Raw genomic sequence first — 17,143 nt, 5'->3', positions numbered from 1 at the left:
GGAGAAGGAGCAGCAGAAAAATCCAACAATCACAAAGGGAAACAGAAATGCATGGTGGAAGGGATTTGAAGGGTGGGTAGGGGCATTGCCCAACTAAAATGCAATTGGTTTGTTACTGAGTACTATTCATGGGAAGACAGCATCCTGACTCCTTCTCTATACAGCATATTGGGAGTAAAAATGATGCATCCAGGTGGAAATATGATTAGGGGTTGGAAGACAGACAGGGGAAGAAGAAGTCAAAATAGACACTGAGTCACTGGCTGGCTGGCTGCAAATACTGACTCTCCAGTAGTGATAGAATAAAAAAAGTGGGGGATATCTCTGGAAGATTTAAGAGATAGGGGGCAACTCTTCTATGGTTTTGACTTGCCCAGCAGATTTCCACATACACACGTGTACACGCCTATGTTTGCATGCACACACATATACACATAACTGACTGCCCTCCCTGGAAGCACAGAAGAAGAAGAAACCCCCAGAAGAAGCCGCCCACTTTTGGTCCAGGCACCAGCGCCTGCAGCTGGCTGCAGCCCAGGAGACGGACAAGCTACCCGCCCGAGGTCCCAGGCTGCAGCCACCTGGAGAAGCTGCTAGCCCTGTGGTCCAGGGCCCCAGCACCTGTGGCCAGGGAAGTAGGTTCCCTCTTCTCCTACTGCAGTCATTACTTCAATATTCCCCTTCTGAATTTCTCTCCTGTGCCACAACCCAATTCCACTTTTCATCGGAAGGAACAGAGAGAGCAGTGTTAAAAGCTTACATTTTTAAGCCGGTAAGGTTGGTACTTAAACATATAAATGGAAAACTAGAGTCCTTAAGGTAACAAAGGCTACAAAGGACAAGGACAGCGCATGACCTATTATATCCAGCAATTCATTTGGGACTGAAAACTTTGCAATGATGACAATTAGTGAAGATAGGAATCAACTAAAATAGTTGACAGGGACAATTCTTCCATCTTTGAAAATATCTACATCAAATCTGTTTAAATAGCTTTTCATCTGCATAATATAACACATTCTGACAAGACCACCACCACCACCAATGTGGTCAGTGTTGTGCCGATAAATGTTTAATAACTGAGGGGACCCCCCCCCGTGCACAAATTTTTGTGCACCGGGCTACTAGTTATTTTATGTTAACGATTACTCATTTATTTCAACCCTTTGTATTCAGCATGTCTCTATCAAAATAAACCTAGTTCCTATGAAAATTGAAGGTTTTGTTTTTTGGGGGCCCACATAAACTTAATCTTGTTTATTTGGCCCGTGTTAGCCTTTGAGTTTGACATGCTTGTTGTAGAGACTTTTGTGTCCTAACATGTGGTCTATCTTTGAGAATGACCCATGTGCACTTGAGAAGAATGTATATACTGCAGCTTTGGGGTGTTCTATAAATGTCAATTAAATACATCTGATCCAATGTGTAATTTAGATTCTCTGTTTCCCTTTTAATTTTTTGTCCGAAACATATATGCAGTGAAGTCAGTGGGGAGTTATGTTTCTTACTATGAATGTATTACTGTCGATCTTTCTCTTAAAGTCCACTAGAAGTTTTTTTTTATATATTTAGGTGCTCTTATATTGGGTGCATATATGTTTACCAGGGTTATATCCTCTTGTTGTATCAAACTCTTTCGTATTATGTAGTGACCTTTGTTGTCTCTTGTGATTGCATTCATTTTGAAGTCTATTTTTATCAGAGATGAGTATTGCTACCCCAGCTTTTTTTTTTTCTTTTCTCGTTTCCATTTATTTGGAAAAACTTTTTCCATTCCTTCACTCTCATCCTTTGTGAGTCTTAAGTTCTGAGGTGGGTCTCTTCTACACAGCATATAATTAGGTCATGTTTTTATCTTCATTCAGCTACCCTATCTTTTGATTGGAGCATTTCATCCATTTAGATATAGTTTATTATTGATAGGTACTAATTTATTGCCATTTAAATTCTATATGCCTATGTTTGTCTATTAGTTGCCATTACAGAAGTCCCTTTAGGATTTATTGTAGTGCTGGTTTGTTTGTCATAAACTCCTTTACTTAGTCTTTTCTTGTCTGGGAAGCTCTTTATTCCACCATCAATTTTAATGATAGTCTTGCTGGATATAGTAATCTTGGTTTTAGATCCTTGAATACTTAATGCCCTTCCCTTCTGGCCTGTAGAAGTTCTGGTGAGAAATCAGCTGACAGCCTTATGGGAGCTCCTTTGTAGGTAACAAATTGCTTCTCTTTTGCTGCCTTTAAGGTTCTGTCTTTGTCTTTAATTTTTGGCATTTTAATTATGAAGTGTCTGGACATGGGTCTGTTTGGGTTCTTCTTACTTGGAACTCTCTGTGCTTCCATAACTGGTGTGACTTTTTCCTTCACCAGGTTAGGGAAATTTTCTGCCTTTTCTGCATCAGTTGATATGATTATGTGATTTTTGTTTCTCAATTTTGTTTATGTGATGTATCACATTTATTGATTTGCGGATATTGTACCAGCCTTGCATCCCTGGAATAAATCCCACTTGGTCATGGTGTATGATCTTTCTAATGTAGTGCTGGATCCGGTTTGCCAGAATTTTGTTGAGGATTTTGGCATCTACGTTTATCAGGGATATTAGCCTGTAATTCTCTTTCTTTGTGGTGTCTTTATCTGGTTTTGGGATTAGGGCAATGTTGGCTTCATAGAAAGAGCTTGGAAGTGTGCCTTCCTCTTGAATTTTTTGAAATAGTCTGAAAAGGATTGGTTTTAGTTCTTCTTTGAATGTTCGGTAAAACTCCCCTGTGAAGCCATCTGGTCCAGGGCTTTTGTTAGCTGGAAGCTTTTTGATTACTATTTCAATTTCATCAGTAGTTATCAGCTTATTCGGGTTTTTGGATTCTTCCTGATTGAGTTTTGGAAGCTTGTATTTTTCTAGGAATGTGTCCATTTCTTCGAGGTTGTCCAGTTTGTTGGAGTAGCGTTGTTCGTAGTATTTTTTTTTTACAATCCTTTGTATATCTGTGGGGTCAGTTGTTACTTCACCTCTTTCATTTCTGATTCTATTTATTTTGGGTCCTCTCTCTTTGTTTCTTGGTGGGCCTGGCTAGAGGTTCATCAATCATGTTTATCCTTTCAAAGAACCAGCTCTTGGTTTCGTTGATCTTTTGTATTTTTTTTTTTGTCTCTATGTCGTTTATTTCTTCTCTGATCTTTATTATCTCCTTCCTTCTGCTCACTCTGGGCTGTTCTTGTTGCTCTCTTTCTAATTAAGTTGCAAAGTTAGATAATTTATTACCATTTTTTCTTGTTTTTTTTGAGGTGGGCCTGTAGAGCTGTGAACTTCCCTCTCAGGACTGCTGTCATTGTGTCCCATAGGTTTTGGATTGTTGTGTTTTCATTGTCATTTGTTTCCAGGATGCTTTTTATTTCTTCTTTGATCTCTTTGGTAACCCAATCATTGTTTAATAGCATGCTATTTAGCCTCCAAGTGTTTGATTTTTTCTATTGTAGTTGGTTTCTAGTATTATGCCAGTTGTGATCTGAGAAGATGCTTGTTATGATTTCCGTCTTCTTGAATTTGAAGAGACTATGCCTGTGTCCTAATATGTGGTCTATCTTTGAAAATGTCCCATGTGCACTTGAGAAGAATGTATATTCTGTAGCTTTGGGGTGAAATGTTCTGAAGATGTCAATTAAGTCCATCTGATCTAGTGAGTCATTTAGGATTGTTGTTTCTTTGCTGATTTTTTTGTTTAGAGGATTTATCCAATGGTGTCAGTGGGGTGTTAAAGTCCCCTGCTGTGATTGTATTGCTATTGATCTCTCCCTTGATATCTTCCAAAAGTTGTTGTATTTATTTGAATGCTCCTGCATTGGGTGCATATATGTTTACCAGAGTTATATCCTCTTGTTGAATTGCTCCCTTTACTATTATACAGTGGCCTTCCTTATCTCTTGTTATGGCCTTCACTTTGAGGTCTATTTTGTCAGATATAAGTATTGCAATCCCAGCTTTTTTCTCATTTCCTTTTGCCTGAAAAATTACTTTCCATTCCTTCACTATCAGTGTGTGTAAATCCTTTGTTCTGAGGTGGGTCTCTTGCAGACAGCAAATATGTGGTTCATGTTTTCTTACTCATTCTGCTACCCTGTGTCTTTTGATTGGAGCATTTACTCTATGTACATTTAATGTTATTATTGATAAATTCTTGTTTGTCATCATTTTTATTCTTAATGTTTGTGTTTCTTCTTGCCTTTCTGTGTCTTCTTTTTACAGCAGTTCCTTTAGCATTTCTTGCATTGCTGGCTTCGTGGTAATAAACTCTCTTTGCCCTTTTTTGTCTGTGAAGCTCCTGATTCCACCTTCAATTTTGAATGATAGCCTTGCTGGGTATAGTATTTTTGGATTCAGTCCCTTGCTTTGCATCATTTTGTATATTTCATTCCATTCCCTTCTGGCCTGGTGTGTTTCTATTGAGAATCAGTTGATATTCTAATGGGAGATCCCTTGTAGGTAACTTTCTGTCTCTCTCTGGCAGCCTTTAAGATTCTTACTTTGTCGTTGATGTTTGCCAATTTAATTATAATGTGTCTTAGTGTTGGTCTTGTTGGGTTCATCTTGTTTGGGACACTGTGCTTCCTGGACTTGTGTGGTTTTTTCTTGCCAATATCAGGAAAGTTATCTGTCATTATTTCTTCAAACACGTTTTCTATTCCTTGCTCTTCTTCCTCTCCTTCTGGTACCCCTATTATGTGGATGTTGTTTTGTTTTGTGTTGTCCCAAAGCTCCCTTAGGCTCTCCTCTTGCTTTTTAAGTTTTCTTTCCCGTTGCTGCTGTGTTTGTGTGTTTTTTTCCTACCTTGTCTTCTAATTCGCTGGTGCAGTCTTTGGCCTCTTCTAGTCTACTGTTTAAGCCTTCCATTATGTTCTTTATTGCAGGTATGTCATTCTTCTTTTCATGTTGGTGACATTCTCATTCAGCTCCTTATAATTCTCATTGAGTTGTTTGTGTTTGTCATCCAGGCATTTGAGCATCCTCATAACCATTACTCTGGCTTCTTTCTCTGACATTTTACTTTCCTCCATTTCATTTAATTCCCTTTCCTGTGATTTCTCTTTTTCTTTCATTTGGGGATTGTTTTTTTCTCTTTCCCGATGTTTTGCTGGAATGTTTAAATTGTTTCTGTGTCCTAGCTCCAACTGCTTTGCTACCCAGGTTCTTTTGGGGTTGATGCTACTTGTGTGATCTCTCAGGTCTCCTGGGCTTGGTGATCTAGCGGAGCTACCTACTTGAACTATTTGGGTTCTCTTGATGCAGTTGGATCTTGAATGTTAGTTTCTTATTCATGGATGAAGTCTTGTCATGGGCTTTGTTGTGCAAGCTGTTTTGGATGTGATTGTGGTTCCGGCTCTTGTGGAAAAGGTTGTCTGAGGTCTCAATGGTATGGGCTCACTGTGGGTTCCTAGAGTCCACTTCCTGGGAGGAAGGAGTCTCAGGGCCTGAGGCTCAGGTACTGCGACTTTGGCCGGTGTGGTATAACTCCTGCTGGATTAGCGTCACTCTGCAACTCACTATGAGGGGCTCGGAGCCCGTTACAGTCGGGGGGGCGGGTGTCTTGTAGTCTGTGGTTGAGGCAGTGGGACTCTGGCCAAAGTGATTTCCCTCTCTGAATCACGAGAGGGTTCAGGATCTAGCAGCTGGGGATGTGGGAATCTCGAGGTCTGTGGCTGAAACAATGTGACCTTGTCCAGGGAGGCAAGTCCTCAGTAACTCACCAAGCTGTCCAGAGGTAGGTAGCCAGGAGGCGGATGTCGTGGCTCCTACTGAGTGAGCTGTGCGCCCTTGGTTGGAGAGGCACACTCCCAGTGGCAGCACACAGAGGGTTCCAGGAGCCGTCTGTAAGGGGTGTGTGCTCGTGGGGCCCACATGTTGGATCAGAGTGATTGTGGTTTGCCACCGGTCCCGTGGAGGGAGAAGTCCCAGTTTCTGCTTTGGGGGATGTGCACCCTTGGTTAGATACGCACGCCCAATGGCTGCTTACAGAGGTGCCCAGGAGCCGTCTGCTGGAGGAGTGGGTTCAGGGGGCCCTCGTGCTGGAGCGGTGCTGCCACGGTTACTGGATGCCAGCAGCCGGGGTTGTGCCTTGAGGCGGCTTAGAGAAACACCCACGGGCCACCTGCCGGGTCAGCGGGCTCAGGGGGCTTGCACCCTGGATCGGTGCAACTGCAGTGACCGGAGGTTGGCAGCTGAGTAGGGGGAAGTCTGAGTTTCTGCTGCCAAGGCCTTGAGCCCTTGGTTGGATACGAGTGTGCCTAGTGGCAGCTCACAGAGGGACCCGGGAGTCACCTGCTGAGGTGGTGGCCTCAGGGGGCCTGTGTGCTGAAACTACGCGACCACGGTGTCTGTGGATAGGCAGCTGGGAAGGGCGAGGTTCAAATTATTACAGCTGGGGCCGTACACCCTTGTTTGGATATGAGTGCCCCCAGCCAGGGTTCAAGGAGGCACCCACGAGCCACCTATAGGGGCAGCGGGCTCAGTAGGCCTGTGTGCTGGAAAGGCACAACTGTGGTGTCCAGAGTTCAGCAGCCGGGGAGGGGGATGTCCCAATTTTTGCTGCCTTGCGCCCTTGGTTGAAATCGCGTGTGCCCTGGGGGGCCCACAGAGGCACCCAGGAGCCGTCTGTCAGGGTGGTGGAGCTCAGGAGGCCTGCGCTCTGGAAAGGTGTGACTGTGGTGTCCAGAGGTCCGCAACTGTGGAGTGGGAAGATTCAGTTTTTGCTGCCGGGGTCTTGCGCCCTTGGTTGTATTCCTGTGCGCTCAGTGGCAGCTTACAAAGGTACCCTGGAGCCATTTGCCAGGGCGGTCTACTCAGAGGGGCCCTGGCACTGAAGCCGTGTGACTGAGGAGTCTATGGGCAGGCAGCCGGAAGTGGGGGAAGTCCGAAATTCTATTTCCCTGGGCCTTGAGCCCTTGGTTGAATTTGTGCGTGCCCAGTGGGGGCTTACAGAGGCACCCGCGATCCGTTTGCCAGGGTGGCGCACTCATGCACTCAGAGGGGCCCTGGCGATGAAGCCGTGCAACCGGGGTGTCTGTGGGCAGGTATCCAGGAAGAGGGAATTCAGAATTTTTACTGCCAGGGCAATGCGTCGTCGTTTGTATAAGAGCATGCCCAGCTGGGGCTCATGGCGGCAACCAAAGCTGCCTGTGGAGTGGTGGGCTCTGGAGGCCTGAGCGCTGGAAAAGTGTGACTGTGGCGTCTGGAGGTCTGCAGCTGGAGAGGGGGGAAGTTGCACTTACTGCTGCGGGAGCTGTGCACCCTCGGAGGTGGAGGTCCTAGGGGTATGCAGGTCTGCGGGTTGGGCAGCAGGATTTTAGCTGGAATGACTGCAGGGTCGCGGGCAGTGTCCAAGGCCTGGCTCATTGATGGAGTTGCAGTCAGATGGGACATGGATGCCTGGAAGCAGTCCACCATAAGTCTGGAGCTGGTGCTGTACGCTGGGGTGTTCTCTACAACAGGGCTCATCCTCCAGTAGGCTAGACTGGTTTCTTCTCTAGATGATCTCAGTGCTGCATTCCTAGAAACTATTAGGTGTGGTCTTATATATTATCTCCTGTTATGCCCAGATTTCAAGACCCCCCAAAGGACACCACCAGGGAGCGTCGAGTCCGATGCAAAAGCATAGAGCCTTTATTCAAGCTGAGCTTGGTCCCTCTGCCTCCTTTACCGGCGCAGCGGTAGGATGCGAGAGAGCCCGGAGTCTCGAAAGAACAAAGGTTTTATAGGGCTTGGGGTCGGGGGGTGAGGGCTCACTCGGACCACTGATTTGGCCGATTCCGGTTGGTTGAGTGAGGGCCGGGGGCAGCTAGGGTCTGGTTACACAAAGACGGGGGCTGGGGGGGCTAGCATACTTTTGGCCTTGGGCTAGTTTCCCTTGCATTCCCATTGGCTGAGATAAGGGCAGGCTGAGTAACTGATACATTCTATGGCTTTTTCTTGGAAGAGGAGTTAGGGACACAGCTATCAGTCTCGCTCTGTCCTTTCACTCCTTTTTGTTTAGCTCTTCTGGAGAATTCTTGTTCTTTCTTTTGGGGCTTTTTTTTTTATTGTCTCCTCATTTTAGCTGTCTGTTTTGATTTGTGTCTGTGGATTAGGTAAATCTGCTACGACTCCCAATCTCGAGTGCAGGACAGTGTCAGATGCTGTTTGTGACTAGCCCTGAGTACCCTGTTGGGAGCAATCCCCAGCTTGTGGCTCCCTCTGCAGAGGCTGGAAGCCTTTGGAAAGGATCAAGGTGTGCACCGTGTCTGCTTTTCCTAGCCCCAGGCCTGGGATTAGATTAGTCAAGGACTCAAAGCCTCCATAGACCCGCCTCTGCCTGTAGTGCCATTGACAGTGAGACTTGACTAACCTTGGGTGTCGACCACAAGGTGGGGCAAGGGATGTTTTATCTGGGTGAGGCAACTACCTTCCCCCCAAGCAAATCACCAAGATAGCAAAGGTCTGCAGGTGAAAGATGTCCTTCACAGCATGAGAGAATGACTCAGCACAGGAAACGGGTGTCTGCCCTCTGAGCTCCAACCCCAGAGCCCCCATCCTGGCTTTTGCTCACACACTCCAGTCCATTCTGCCCTCCCTATGCCAGAGCCTAAGATGAGTGGCTGCACACAAAATTTTGTGTGTTAGCCCCTTTAGAGAGTGCCTCCATTTGCAGCCCACTCCCTGGCAGACAGCAACCCTGCTGCTTTTCACAGCAGATGTTATGTGGGCACCTTTCTCAGTTCTGGTGCTCTGGTCTGGGGAACCCAGATTCGGGGTTAAACCCCAGAGTTCTCAATGGGAACCCCCCCACAGCTGAGATATCCCTCTGGAACTTCAGTTGCTGTCTCTGGGAGCCAGGTTAGCCCTTTCATGCCTCCCCCTTTCCTACCAGTCTCTTTTCGGTATCTACTTTTTGTCCTTGGTTATCGGGTTCTCTCCAGCAGGGTTCCATCCTTGATATTTCAGGGTGGTTTTTCTGTATGTTAGTTGTATTTTCAGTTCGGTCCTGGGAGAATGTCAGTGTAGCTTTTACTTACTCAGCCACCATTTTGGAATCTTAAGCAATGTGATAATTTTCTATTTTTTCATTCCTTTTACAGTTATTTTATTGCTACCTTAAATTGTTCCTAAAATTTCCTGCCTTTTACTTCTTTAAGCGTCATCTTATTTTTTATTTTTAAAAGTCACTTGGGGACATTTTTTAAATTGATTTGGAGAGAGAGAGAGAGAGAGAGAGAGAGAGAGAGAGAGAGAGAGAAAGACGATATGAGAAACATCGCTGTTTGCCTCCTGTATGTGCCTCGACCAGGGATTGAACCCATGACCTAGGTATGTGCCTTTATTAGGAATTGAACCTGCAACCTTTTTGGTGTACTGGATGATCCTCTTAATAACCGTAGCTAGGCCCTAACCGGTTTGGCTCAGTGGATAGAGCGTCAGCCTGCGGACTCAAGGTTCCCAGGTTCGATTCCGGTCAAGGGCATGTACCTTGGTTGTGGGCACATCCCCAGTAGGGAGTGTGCAGGAGGCAGCTGATCGATGTTTCTCTCTCATCGATGTTTCTAACTCTCTATCCCTCTCCCTTCCTCTCTGTAAAAAGTCAATAAAATATATTAAAAAAAAATAACCGTAGCTAGTTTTCTTTGCAACACTCATCAAAGTTTTAATTCAGGGACATTCTTTTAAGCTGACTCCTGTTTCATTTTGACATGCCACCATTTAATTTTGAAAGCTTTCTTACCTAGGGCCTATCTTATACTTTCCCTTCCAGACATGGAAATGGCCATATCTTCAAAGAGCTCCAGTTCCTTTTATTGGAGAACTAGAGTTCTGGTGCATAAAATTCATGCACGGTTGGGGGGGGGGTCCCTCAGCCCTGCCTGCACCCTATCCAATCCAGGACCCCTCGGGGGATGTCCAACTGCCTCTCGCAATCGGGACCCCTGGCTCTTAACTTCTCACCTGCCTGATCACCCCTAACCCCTCTGCCTGATCACTCCTAACCACCTCTGCCTGCCTGATTGCCTGGGACTGCGGGGCGTGCGGCTTGTCCCTTCTCCCGGGCCGCAGGCGCAGCCACTGGTGCCCAGGACCTCAGGGCAGGCGGCTTGTCCCTGTCCCAGGCTGCAGCCTGGCTGGTCCCCATTCCTCTCTCGCGTGTTCGTTTGTGCCTGGCTGGTCCCCATTCCTCTCTCCTCAGTGTTGAGTGTCTGAGCTGTTACAACATGACAGCGTGAGGGTGTGACAACCATTTGCATATTTATCTCTTTATTATATAGGATAGTGTTAGAAATCAAGATCTGGGTACTGCATGTTTTTATTGCTGCAGAGGTGACATTGTTTTAAGGCCATTTCAGTAACAGAGCTAGGAAATCTATTTTTAAAAACCATGAGTTCATATTATTATTTCTAATTCAATATAAATAGTACAGCTCTTTGCTTACTAATTATCTCCTAGCTGTATTTTATAATAAAAATTCTGAAACAAGTTAACATAAATACTTATTTTCTTAGCTTTGTTTTGTATTATAAAGAAAATGGTTTCAAAATAACAATGCTGATATTAATAGTAACCATAAATACTATATCATGTGAGAAATTTCTTTGTATTGATTTTTGTCTTTATTGATTTTGTCTGACCAATGATGTATGGTCAGAATTCTCTGTTCTTAAGTCATTTGAGATAAATCCTTTCTTTGAGGAATTATGTTACCAAGTTAACAGTTGGGTTTGTTTCTTCAATTTGTTCTCAAGGTCAAGGACTGCTTTTTAAAAAATGAATTTGATTATTTAGAAAAGTAATGCATTTCTGATGTAACAAAAAATATATTTCAGAGATATCTTGTCTCATTCTATTCCCCTCCCCTATCACATTCTTCGTTTCAATTACATATATTTTTTTGTTTATCAAGTGAATTTTTTGTTTGTTGGGCTGCTAGTATATATTTAGTCTTCCCTCCTATTCCCCACCCTCCTTCTTACATTAAAATTAGCATACTATATACATCACTTTCTCACTTCCTTCACTTAACAATATGGCCTGGAGATGCCTTTTCTTAATTGTTATCTTTTTTTCTTTGTAACATCTGAATAAATAAGATGTTATTATGTGCATATAGCATAGTTCATTTAGTTATTGGACATTATTTTGTTGGCCATTTGGGTTGTTTCTAATCTTTTGCTGCTACTAACTGTAATAATGATTTTTTTTATCTATGTCATTTGGTACTTAATGCAGGAGTATCTCTAAAGTAGATTGATACAAGTGGAGTTGCCCATGTAGCTAAGTACTTAATAATGCCCATTAGCAAAGTACAAGAGTACCTTTTCTCTCAGAACCTTACCATCAGAGTATAGTGTTGAATAGCTAATTTTATTTTATTGGTTGTTGTTTTTTTGCCAAAGGCATAAGTGAAAATTGGTATCTCAGTGTAGGTTTAATTTACGTACCTCATCAGTGAGTTTGAGTATCTTCCATATATTTAAGGCTTACATGTGTTTATTTGGGAACTCTTTCTATCCCATTCTCCTTTTTTCTTTGGGGGGTAGCTTTTTATTCTACATGTTACATTACATTAGAAAGTTTAGCTGTATGTGAAATTAGTTGCAAAACTTTTTTCCAGTTTTAAATTTGTGTTTTGATACTATTCATAGTGGTCATTTCTTAATGCAGAATCCAGAGGTAAATTTTTATTTTTATGTAGTTAGATTTATTATTTTTTTTATTTATGGTCATAACATGCCTTTCTCACTCCAGATTTTACCTATACTTTCAAATACCTACAAGGCTAAAATTTTTATAGGGTTTTGTTTTCATATTTATATATATTTTATTTTATTAATTAAATTTGTGTTTTGATACTATTCATAGTGGTCATTTCTTAATGCAGAATCCAGAGGTAAATTTTTATTTTTATGTAGTTAGATTTATTATTTTTTTTATTTATGGTCATAACATGCCTTTCTCACTCCAGATTTTACCTATACTTTCAAATACCTACAAGGCTAAAATTTTTATAGGGTTTTGTTTTCATATTTATATATATTTTTTAATTTTATTAATTTATTTAGAGTTTACCTTGGTATATGGTATTAAGTGTTTATCTTAATACCAGATTTATCTTTTTCCAATTGACTACCCATTTCTTCCAACACCATTTATTTCAAGGTCTTAAATTCACTGTTTTAAGATTCCATTTTGATCATATACTAAATTCTCATATGTATTTAGTCTATTTCTGGACTTTATATTCTCCTCCATCTTCCAGTCTATATTTGTGTACCACTATTTAACTCTATTTTTGAGGTTTTATAATTTATAATTCTTTGTAGAGTTTCCTAGGTATTTTTGCTTGTTTGTTTTTCTATGTAAATGTTTGAATCAGCTTATTCTAGGGGGACAAAACACCTTATTTTAATTGGTATTGCATTAAACTTTTAACTTAGGGAAAAGGGACATTAGATCTTTATGATGTTAAATACTCCCATCCATGTTCATGATATGTACAGTTTCTGGAGTGTTTAAAAATTTTCTTAATATAGGTTTTAGACACTTCTTACTAAATTTGTTTCTGGGTATTTTATCTTTTATATTGCTATTATGAATGGAGTCATTATGGGAAGCTTGTTGATTTCTATAAATTAGTTTTATTCCCTGCTTAACATACTGAGCAGTTGTTTATATTAAATAATTGAGGCAGTGGGCATCCTGTCTTTATTTAGAATTTAATAGAAATGCCTTCATCATGGTTTTTGTGGTCAGATACAGATTATGATTTCCTATACAGTATTGTTATATAGATTACTCAGGCTGCCTGGATCTCTGGGGATGTGAGTAGAAACAAAAAGTTTAAGGCTGAGGCCAGTGCTGTATCTCAGATACAACAACCAGGAAAGATCATGTTAATTGAGAGGGGAAAAAACATTTACAAACTGTGATACTGTAGTCTTTAAACAAACAAACAATAGAAATATGATGTTCATTCTTATTCTGTTTTCTTTCCTTTCACTCTTTTTTCTTTATGCAGTTCTTTTTTTGTGTGTGTGTGTTCTTTGTATAGCTTTGCTTGTTTCTTAAAGTTTTAATGTCTTTTTTTTAAAACATTTTGTTACGTTGTGTTTCATTTTTTATCTACTTTGTGGCAATATTTTCAGATGAGTTTATTAAACTGTTGGAAAATTATGCTGTTTATTTTTACTGTTTTTTATAGTATCCTTTTATGGACACAGATAGATTCTTTTGTGTTACTCATGTTTGTATCAGATTTTCCTAGACTAGTACCAGGAAAAAGGAGGCATAGTATTATTCTGTGGTTCAAAGTTCACCTGCCTTTCTAGTTTTTAAAGCACGGGATTTGTGTACCTTCTCTGGCTCAATGAACTAACCTTGTGAGGCAGACTTCTGTTTCCATCTCTCTGTTTCCCATAATTTTTCATAGTACTTGCCTTTTAGGATGATGTATTCACTTTTAGAAGTTGGTAAATCTGAGGATGCTCCACTCCCAAGTACAGCAGGTCCTGGAATAATGTTCTTCCCTAAAGTGTCCTTTGGCTATAAAGTTGATGAGATGCCATGGGAACTGAACTCTTGTTTATATCAAGTAGCCTGTGGTAAAATTGGTTTTGTTATACATTGTTTTGCTTAAAGTTGCAGAACCTATTGATGATGTTAAGTAAGGACTTACTGTATTTTTTAAGCCTACTCTTTTTGCTTCCCCCTGCAGTCCTTTTCTGTTTAATTAGTTTTTGCTTTCATTAGTTACCTCTTAGGATGAGGCCTACTCATTCTGTAAGGAAATATCTGCAGATTTTTAAAGTTTGAAATCCTTAAGAGTCCCCCTCAGCATTTCTGTTTTTTTCTAGACTTCTTTGCAACTTTCTGGTTAGGCCTCCTTTTTGGGTCTGCCTTTGGCAGAGGTACATGGAATTTGGGAGTTGGGTTTTTTTTTTTATCCTTAATTTTCTTCATTATTAGAACTGGTTACAAGTTTTTACTCAGGGTGAATACCTCATTTTGAGAATGAATATTTGCTAGTTATTTCTGGGATCTATTAAGTCAAAGACTTCTCTCCATTATCTAGTCTTTCTTGATACACCTACCACACTATTGTGGTTCCTGTAGCATCTGTGTTTTGGGCCACACTTACATATAATTTAGAGTTAACATATATTATCTCTCTACTAGTTTCACTAAAGATTGACTGGTTGATTACTCCTTCCTGTTGTTTTTGATGTTTGTATGGTTTTTCAAAAAGAAGTATTTGAAAGATTCAAAACTAAGCAGCCACAATGTTCCTGTGAAACTTTTTCTAGCCTCCTAGATTGTTGGTGTTTCTAGGATTCTCTCTGTCCTTGACCATCTTTTTCACATACGTGTATATATATTTTAATCCTCACCTGAGGATATGTTTTTATTATTTTGTTTTGTTTTGTTTTTAGAGAAAGGGAGGAGAGAGAGAGAAAAACATCAATATGAGAGAGATACATTGATTGCTTGCCTCCCGTAACCCACAACCTTTTGGTCTATGGGATGACACTCCAACCAACTGAACCGCTCGGCCAGGGCAGAATGTATATTCTCTGTAAGCATTCACATCTCTGTAACATTCCATCTGTGTCTTTAGCAGCAATGATATTCTGACACCTGACAAATTACCATTTCGATTCTAGGACTATTCTGAGGCCTCATCTATATATACAATTGCCCTAATGGATGTATCTGCTTGTATGTTCCTCAGAAATCTGACACTCTGATTTTCTAGAATATCAAACTTGATTTTTTTTCCTCTTGCAGATTGTCTTCAGCCAACTTACTTTCTCATGTTTCTTTGTATACATTACTGTTTAAATAAGGCTCTAAGTCTTCCATCTCTGTCATACCCCAGTACAAATTGGTGACCAAGCTTTTTCAACAAACAGTGTAAATAGTATTTATGTAAGTAGTATCTTAATTTTTTTTTAGAATTTTGCTTTTTAAATGATTTCAACATTATAGAAAAGTTAGAATAGTACAGAGAAGTCCCATATACCTTTTACCCTTATTCACCAATCATTTACATTTTGTTTTTTCACTTTATTTGTCCTCTCTTTCTCTCAGTATGTATTTGTGTAATTTTTTTCTCTGAAGCATTTGAGACTAAGTTGTATACAATACTCTGTTTATCTCTAAATACTTCAGCATGAATTTTTTAAGAACAAGGACATTCTTTTTAAAAAATATATATTTTATTGATTTTTTTACAGAGAGGAGGGGAGAGGGATAGAGAGTCAGAAACATCGATGAGAGAGAAACATGGATCAGCTGCCTCCTGCACACCCCCTACTGGGGATGTGCCCGCAACCAAGGTACATGCCCTTGACCGAATCGAACCTGGGACTCTTCAGTCCACAGGCCGACACTCTAGCCACTGAGCCAAACTGGTCAGGGCTCTCTTTTTTTTGATATATTTTTATTGATTTCAAAGAGGAAGGGAGAGGGAGAGAGAGAGAGAGAGAGAGAGAGAGAGAAACATCAATGATGAGAGAGAATCATTGATCGGCTGCTTCCTGCACATGCCACACTGGGGATCAAGCATGCAACCTGGGTATAGGCCCTGACCCAGAATTGAACTATGAGCATCAACCTATATGACCTACTGGTTCAACCACTGAGCCATGCCAGCCAGGCAGGACATTCTTTTTTATAACTATAGTACAGTAGTCCAACTCAGAAAATTTAACATTGATACATTATTATAATTTAATCCAGTCCATATTAAGATTTTGTCAGTTGTCCTTATGACCTTAAACATGTTTTTTGAATGAATGGATGAACATATTTACATTCACTGTATAAGAGCATGACTATAATGCAAACAAAGTAAATAGTAATATTTCAGGAAAATTTTTTGGTAGTTTTTAAAAAATTCCTGAATACTGTCAGAACAACTTCCTATGCATTTTACCTACGTGGCTTAGTTCTGATAGGCATATGTTGTGATAGTCATAGACTTCAGTATTGAATTAATCCAGTAAAAAGGGCCACAGTTAAAATTCTAACAAGAACCTATGCAGGAGTGTGATGCTAGAGAACAATAACAAATAGGTATGGTATGAACATCTTTTCTATGTAAGTAAAATTCTGAAAGTAAGTTTCCTTTCTTTGCCCATTTCAGGATATGTGGAGGCTTAAATGGTTTAACGAGTATGGCTTTGAAATTCAGAATTCATAGTCTTAGTCCCTTTGCTCATATAATTGTACTTTAATCTTTAAGGCAAAGGGTCCTTACTTTGTTCTTTTTCACAGGTCATCCCTGGAAATTGCACGTTATCCTCCAGAAGGCCCTGAGAGCCCAGGTCTCAGCCTGAGTTCTAGGCTGGCATTTTGGTCCCAGCATTAACATTCTAGTGGTGTGTCATTTCTCCAACAGCAGGTTATAAATTAACCAAGCTATACATGATTTTCTGTTGGAACAGAAAGGCAAATTGGATGGTGGAGAAAGAAGTGGAAAGGAAATTTGTCCAGGTGAGTGAATGACAACCAGACAGGTTATAGTTGTTCAGTAAGCATCAACATCTAAAATACTTTTAAGAAGGTTTTCTTACAGGTCCTACTCTTTTTTATTTTATTTATTTATTTACTTGCTTGCTTACTTATTTATTTATTTATTTTTAATCCTCATTCCGTTGATTTTTTTTTAAAATAAGTCTTTATTGTTCAGATTATTACAGTTGTTTCTCTTTTTTCCCCCCATAGCTCCCCTCCACCCGGTTCCCACCCCAACCCATGTCCTTACCTGCCCCTCCCCCCTTTGTCCTTGTCCATAGGTGTTCGATTTTTCTTCAATCTCTTCCCCCACCCCCCACAGTCCCTTCCCCCTGAGAATTGTCAGTCCATTCCCTTTCTATGCCCCTGATTCTATTTATTCACCAGTTTATTCTGTTCATCAGATTTTTATTCACTTGATTTTTAGATTCACTTGTTGATAGATATGTATTTGTTGTCACTTTGTTGTACATACTTTTTATCTTTACCTTTTTCTTCTTCTTCCTCTTCTTAAAGAACACCCTTCAGAAGCATTTCATATAATACTGGTTTGCTGGTGATGAACTCCTTTAGCTTGTTCTTATCTGTGAAGCTCTTTATCTGACCTTCAATTCT

General features: G+C 40.8%; 1 protein-coding gene across 10 annotated transcripts in view; it reads left to right on the top strand.

The window, feature by feature from the left end:
* The window catches only part of ZNF146 (zinc finger protein 146), a 41,726-nt gene that overhangs the window by 8,355 nt on the left and 16,228 nt on the right, over nucleotides 1–17,143 (top strand). For 5 of the 10 annotated variants that reach the window (XR_001361316.1, XR_001361317.1, XM_005862389.2 and 2 more), the window contains one exon: nucleotides 16,289–16,507. The exons of 3 other annotated variants lie outside the window; for them this stretch is intronic. The gene's annotated coding sequence lies outside the window, so the exon portion shown is untranslated. Of the gene's footprint in view, nucleotides 1–14,563; nucleotides 14,586–16,288; nucleotides 16,508–17,143 lie in introns of those variants that run through there. 2 more of the 10 variants (XM_014536545.1, XM_005862394.2) reach the window with 2 other exon arrangements.

The sequence above is a fragment of the Myotis brandtii genome, unplaced genomic scaffold (assembly GCF_000412655.1).
Source record: "Myotis brandtii unplaced genomic scaffold, ASM41265v1 scaffold165, whole genome shotgun sequence".
In the NCBI taxonomy this organism is placed as follows: domain Eukaryota; kingdom Metazoa; phylum Chordata; class Mammalia; order Chiroptera; family Vespertilionidae; genus Myotis; species Myotis brandtii.
This window is presented reverse-complemented; position numbering and strand designations above follow the sequence as displayed.